Source organism: Pristiophorus japonicus, chromosome 26, assembly GCF_044704955.1.
Source record: "Pristiophorus japonicus isolate sPriJap1 chromosome 26, sPriJap1.hap1, whole genome shotgun sequence".
In the NCBI taxonomy this organism is placed as follows: Eukaryota; Metazoa; Chordata; class Chondrichthyes; family Pristiophoridae; genus Pristiophorus; species Pristiophorus japonicus.
Genome location: NC_092002.1, coordinates 16370073 through 16377228, shown reverse-complemented (window position 1 = coordinate 16377228; position 7156 = coordinate 16370073). Strand labels below are relative to the sequence as shown.

Sequence of the window (7156 nt, the reverse complement as noted above, 5' to 3'; positions counted from 1 at the left end):
AGGCCCCGTCTGCTCTCTCATCATAAAAGTTCCCATGGCACTATTTCGAAGAAGGGCAGGGGAGTCCATCCCCGGTGTCCTGGCTAATATTTATCCCTCAATCAACATTTGCCTAAAAAAACTCATTACCTGGTCAATATTACATTGCTGTTTGTGGGAGCTTGCTGTGCGCAAATTGGCTGCCGCGTTTCCCACATTACAACAGTGACTACACTTTAAAAAGCACTTCATTGGCTGTAAAGTGCGTTGGTACGTCAGGTGGTCGTGAAAGGCGCTATAGAAATGCAAGTCTCGCTTTTGTTTTATATAGTTAAGATGCAATGGAGGGAAAGCTAGCTAATAGAAGGTTATGCTGGTGGAGTAAGATGAAGAGGGGTGGGGGGAGGCTGATGTGGAGCATAAACACCGGCACGGACCAGTTGGGCCGAATGGCCTGTAACTGTGCTGTAAATACGAGGCACTGAACACTATAATAACAAACCTTCACAGGATTACTGACTGACATGTTTAAAAGTCCCCGCACTGATCCTTGGTGATGCTCCTCACTCTGGCAGCGCCGAACAGTTGGATCTGAAGTTACGGTGCCTTTTCAGATGCCTTAAATATTTGGGATGGGCTGTTGCAGTCCGAGCAGTAGATAGTCACAGGTGGAAATAACGCATCGCGGGGACTTTTGTTTCCTCCACTGCCCTGGAAGTTGATGGTGCGCTCGGACTCGGGGAGGAGGAGAGAGAGGGGAGGTGGGGGTTTGCCTTTAAGGATTGTTGCTGTGCAGAGGATCCGGCGCCACACATGTCAGAAGGCAGTGCTTCTTTACAACACACACACACTGCGGATCACACAGGCGCAACTCACTCCTCCACACCTCGGATTACAGGCGTACCTCTGCAGCGGTGTCCCGCACAACAGCAGGTGAGCCAACAGCCGACTCTGGCTTTTAACTTCGCAAAGCAAACTTTACCGACCTTCCTCCTCCTAGTGCTGCATATTACTTTCAAAGGTTAGATCAAATTCTGCACAATAATTTTGCTATTTAAATTTGAATGATCTAGTGATTGCTGCACACTAACATACTTTATCATATTAGCTTTCCCTTTTCGAATCAGAATTCTATGTTACAAATTTCACAATATATTTGTCATTTCACATGTTACAAATTTCACACAGTTTAATTTCACACGAATTTGTACATAATTTCACATCATTTAAAATCCATTAGTATATATTTAAAATGTGTCAAATGATATATCCCAATCTATGTACATTATTTTAAATGTATATTTTCCAAATGAGATGTATTGCATGCTGGATTTTTTAAACCAGGGAGCGTTTTGCTGCTCTCAATATTTTAACACGCACTTTCTAATTAGTCTCTCTTTAAAAAATTCCCATCTATTGACTGCAAGTGGCCCTAGTTGCTCTTGGCCCGTCCTGCGTATTCCAGGGTTCTGTGCAGCCTGGGATGATTTATGCGCCAGAGGAACTATGTCCATAAAAAATATGAAATTCTTCGCACCTTCCCAGCGATAATTTGTCAAATCTTGTACCCAGTTAGGACGAGAAAGCGATCAAAAGGGATAGAAAATGAGTGACCTGCAATGGTTAGCTCTCTCTCTGCTTCTCAGTCTATTTGGCTCTTTATTTCTCTCTCGCCTATCCGGATTTCTGTCTGTGTCACTTTCTCCCCGTTTGAATTTCTCTGTTGTTCATCGGTCTCTCCTTTCTCTGACCCTAGCTTGACCACCTGACTGTTCCCCCTTGTCCCTGTCCCTCTCTCCTGGTTCAGTGGGTAGTGCTCTCGCCTCTGGGTCAGAAGGTTATGGGTTCAAGTTCCACCTCAGGGACTGAGCACATAAATTCTCCCAGTGTAGTGCTGAGGGAGTACTGCATTGTCCGAGGTGCTGCTTTCGGATGAGACGTTAAACTGAAAACCCCGTTTGACCTCTCAAGTGGAATGTAAAAGACCCCATGTCACTACTTCAAAGTAAGAGCAGGGGAGTTATCATTGGTGTCCTGGGCTAATATTTATCCCTCAATCAAAATCACTAAAATATGTTATCTGGTCATTACCACATTGCTTTTTGTGAGAGCTGGCTGTGCGCAAATTGGCTGCTGTGTTTCCTACATTACAACAGTGATTACACTTCAAAAAGTACTTCATTGGCTGTAAAGCGCTTTGGGACGTACGGTGGTCGTGAAAGGCGCTATATAAATGCAAGTTGTAATTTCTATTGCCTATTCCATTTGCTTTATCTATTTTCTCCTGACTCTTTCTCATCATTTTTAACCAGTTGCCTGTTAGAAAGGAATGCTTATGGATGAAGAACTCTCAGGTTATCATTCAGGCAACAGTAATGGAGAGTGTGAGGTTTAACCAGAGGCTCCAGAGCACCACAGACTATGTGGCATTGGCTGAAGCTAAGTGACAAATCCCAGATAAATGATTGAGTATAGAAGATTAAGGGGTGATGTAATTGAAGTATTTCAGATGCTTAAAGGATTTGAAGGGGTAGAGAGAGAGAAATTATTTCCGATGATGGGAAAAGTCCAGAACAAGGGGGCATAACCTTAAAATTAGAGCCAGGCCGTTCAGGGGTGATGTCAGGAAGTATTTCTTCACACAAAGGGTCATGGGAATCTGGAACTCTCTCCCCAAAAAGCTGTTGAGGCTGGGGGAGGGTCAATTGAAAATGTCAGAACTGAGATTAATAGATTTTTGTTGGGTAAGGGTATTCAGGGCTATGGAACTAAGGCGGGTAAATGGAGTTAACACAGAGATCAGGCATGATCGAATTGAATGGCAGAACAGGCTCGAGGGGATGAATGGCCTCCTCCTGTCTCTATGATAGTTGCTGTGGCTGGATTGTGTCCAGTTTAAATGGAGCTGCCATTGGGGACCCTCAGAATCAAGACCTTTAGGAGGATGTCAGTAAACATAATCTAACCAAGGTCCAATTAAACTAAAAGAAGCTCAACGTGAACTTAATCAGTATTTTGTTATTTTCAGCCATTGTACTATGAATATTTGGGGGGAGGGTTTGTGAATTTTTGAGTAACATTTATTTTCCGTTGCTGCCTGCGATTCATAGAAAAACATAGAAAACATAGAAAATAGATGCAGGAGCAGGCCATTCGGCCCTTTGAGCCTGCACCACCATTCAATAAGATCATGGCTGATCATTCACCTCAGTACTCCTTTCCTGCTTTCTCTCCATACCTCTCGATCCCTTTAGCCGTAAGTGCCATATCTAACTCCCTCTTGAATATATCCAATGAACTGGCATCAACAACTCTCTGCAGCAGAGAATTCCACAGGTTAAAAACTCTCTGAGTGAAGAAGTTTCTCCTCATCTCAGTCCCAAATGGCCTACCCCTTATCCTAAGATTGTGTCCCCTGGTTCTGGACTTCCCTAACATCAGGAACATTCTTCACGCATCTAACCTGTCCCGTCCCGTCAGAATCTTATACATTTCTATGAGGTCCCCTCTCATCCTTCTAAACTCCAGTGTATAAAGGCCCAGTTGATCCAATCTCTCCTCATATGTCAGTCCAACCATCCCTGGAATCAGTCTGGTGAACCTTCGCTGCACTCCCTCAATAGCAAGAACGTCCTTCCTCAGATTAGGAGACCAAAACTGAACACACTATTCACTTGACATCAGAACAGCAGTGAGGGAGATGGCCGAGAGGCTGAGTGAGAACTTGTTTGTAGTGAACAGGGATCGGCAGAGCACAGTGTTTCAGATCTTCCCTTACTTTATGTCTGATGAAAACAGAATTAATTTGTGCCAGGAAAACAAAATATTAGCCAATAAGTAATCAAAAGAGGATTACCTGACTGTTACCTGAGTGTCCGCTGTGGCTCAGTGGGTAGCACTCTCGCCTCTGCTGTCAGAAGGTTGTGGGTTCAGGTCCCACTCCAGAAATATGAGCACAAAAATCTAGGCTGGCACTCCAGTACAGTGCTGAGCGAGTGCTGCACTGTCGGAGGTGCCGACTTTCGGATGAGACATTAAACCGAGGCCCCGTCTGCCATCTCAGGTGGACGTAAATGATCCCACAGCACTATTTTGAGGAACAGCAGGGGAGTTCTCCCTGGTGTCCTGGCCAATATTTATCCCCCAATCAACATCACAAAAAAACAGATGATCTGGTCATTATCACATTGCTGCTTGTGGGAGCTTGCTGTGCACAAATTGGCTGCCGCGTTCCCACTTATAACAGTGACGACACTCCAAAAAGTACTCCATTGGCTGTAAAAGTGCTTTGAGATGTCTGGAAAGGTGCTATAGAAATGCAAGTCTCTCTGTAAGGGGGTCGTACTTCACTGCTGCCCTTAACGACCGAAGGCCTCCTAATGGTTTCCGTGCAGAAAGCTGTGGATTTGAGTGCTGTGCCAGGACATGAACACATAATCTGGGCTGTTGCATCAGGGCAGTGCTGAGGGAGTAGTGCATTGTCAGCGTTCCGCGACTGAGATGCTAAACTTGAGTGCTTATCTGCCTGTCCAGGTGGGTGTTGGGAGGCTGTAACAGGAAGACAGCAGAGTGGATATTCTGGAAGGACGAGATTAACATTCAAAATTAAATTTTGAATGCTCCCTTAAGCAGGTAATATCTCCCCACTGCCACTAATGCACCCACTGCAGGAATAAAAACCCAGCTCTTCCTCTTCTGAAACTGTGTTTTACAAACATTCTAGCCTAGATACCGCCCGTTTCTAGCCCTCTCAGTTATAGTGAGTCATTCCAGGGATGAGGGACTTCGGTTACGTGGATAGACTGGAGAAATTGGGGTTGTTCTCCTTGGAGCAGAGAAGGTTGAGAGGAGATTTGATCGAGGTGTTCAAAATCATGAGGGGTCTGGACAGAGTAGATCGAGAGAAACTGTTCCCATTGGTGGAAGGGTCGAGAACCAGAGGACACAGATTTAAGGTGATTGGCTGAAGAACCAAAGGCGACATGAGGAAAAATAATTTTACACAGCGAGTGGTTAGGATCTGGAATGCGCTGCCTGAGAGGGTGGTGGAGGCAGACTCAATCGTGGCTTTCAAAAGGAAATTAGATGAGTAAGAACATAAGAACATAAGAAATAGGAGCAGGAGCTCCTCGAGCCTGCTGTGTCATTTAATACGATCATGGCTGATCCGATCATGGACTCACTCCCCTGCCCGCTCCCCTTATTCCCTTATCGGTTAAGAAGTACCTGAAGGAAAAGATTTGCAGGGCTGTGGGGAAAAGGCGGGGGAGTGGGACTGGTTGAAGTGCTTTTGCAGAGAGCCGGCACGGGCTCGACGGGCCGCATGGCCTCCTCCAGTGCTGTAACGATTCTATGATCTGTTTTTCAGATGTGACGTTAAACCGAGGCCCTATCTTCTCTCTCAGGTGGACGTAAAAGATCCCATGGCACTATTTCAAAGAAGGGCAGGGGAGTTCTCCCCGTTGTCCTGGGGCCAATATTTATCCCTCAATCAACATAACAAAAACAGATTATCTGGTCATTTTCACATTGTTGCTTGCGGGAGCTTGCTGTGCGCAGATTGGCTGCCGCGTTACCTACATTACAACAGTGACTACACTCCAAAAGTACTTTATGTTTGCCTGTGTGCTTAGTAAGGCCATCAGTGTTAATTCCAGTGCATGATAGACAAATGTGCACCAGCTCCCCATTCCGTAACGATTATTTCTTAAAGAGATTAGCAAAAAAAAAGAAATGAAATCGAAAATGCCAGGAATCTGATATCAAAACAAAAATGCCGGGAATGCACTACTGGCCCTTTAACACTGGAGAAGGGGGAAGACAGATTCATCTTTGGTGTGTATGGACTCCTCGTCCGGTCAACATCGCTCAGGTGTTGACAGAGCAGCTGTCGTTGTTAGCTTTCGTTTTCCAGTCATTGCGGGTTTATCAAACTCACTGATTAATTATCTACTACTTATTTGATTTTCAAAAAATGTTTTTTTGGACACCAATGCAGTCAAGTGAACCAGATGCCAGTTCAAAGTGATTAGATTAAGCCAGGGACTTTCCATCTTTATTAATAAAGAAAAAAACATTTGCATATACAGCGACCTCAGAACATCCCACAACACTTTACAGCCAATTAAGTACTTTTTGACATGTAGTCACTATTGTAGTGTAGGAAACACGGCAGTCAATTTGCGCACGCGAGCTCCCACAAGCAACAACGTGATAATGACCAAATAATCTGTTTTTGTTATGTTGATACACAGCAAGCTCCCATATAAACATAAAAATTAGGAGCAGGAGCAGGCCATTCAGCCCCTCGAGCCTGCTCCGCCATTCAATGAGATCATGGCTAATCTTTACCTCAACTCCACTTTCCTGCCCAATCCCCATATCCTTTGATTACCTTATTATCCAAAAATCTATCTATCTCAGCCTTGAATATACTCAATAACTGAGCATCCACAGCTCTCTGGCGTGGAGAATTCCAAAGATTCACAACCCTTTCATTGAAGAAATTTCTCCTCATCACAGTATTAAGGAAGCAGTAGCATTTGGAAAAGCATAATTCAATCAAGCAGAGTCAGCATGAAAAGGAAATCATGTTTGACAAATTTGCTGGAGCTCTTTGAGGATGTAACGCGTAGGGTGGATAAGGGAGAATCAGTGGATGTGGTGTATTTGGATTTTCAGAAGGCATTTGATAAGGTGCCACACAAAAGGTTACTGCACAAGATAAAAGTTCATGGGGTTGGGGGTAATATATTAGCATGGATGGAGGATTGGCTAACTAACAGAAAACAGAGTTGGGAGGCCCCGGGGTAAGTGCATCAGCGGCTAGCGGGGTGAGGCGGGGCCTGGGATCGGCAGGGTCGGTGGGTCCGGATTCTGTAACATTTTATGGATTCCGCACAACCCTGCCACCAATCGGTCTGGAGTTCGAATTCCATATTCCGGAACTACAGATTTTCGACGCTGCACCTGTATTCAATGACCCAGCCTCCACAGCTCTCTGGGGCAGAGAATTCCAAAGACTCACGACCCACTGAGAGGAGAAATTCCTCCTCATTTTCATTTTAAATGGGCGACCCCTTATTCTGAAACTATGTCCCCTAGTTCTAGATTCCCCCACGGGGGGAAACATCCTCTCTGTGTCTACCCTGTTAAGCCCCCTCAGAATCTTATATGT

General features: G+C 44.9%; 1 protein-coding gene across 1 annotated transcript in view; it reads left to right on the top strand.

The window, feature by feature from the left end:
• The first annotated feature begins 803 nt into the window (after positions 1-803).
• Positions 804-7156, top strand: part of LOC139239097 (gremlin-1-like) — a 265225-nt gene continuing 258872 nt past the window's right edge. Inside the window, exon 1 of the mRNA XM_070867620.1 lies at positions 804-912. The gene's annotated coding sequence lies outside the window, so the exon portion shown is untranslated. The remainder of the gene's footprint in view (positions 913-7156) is intronic.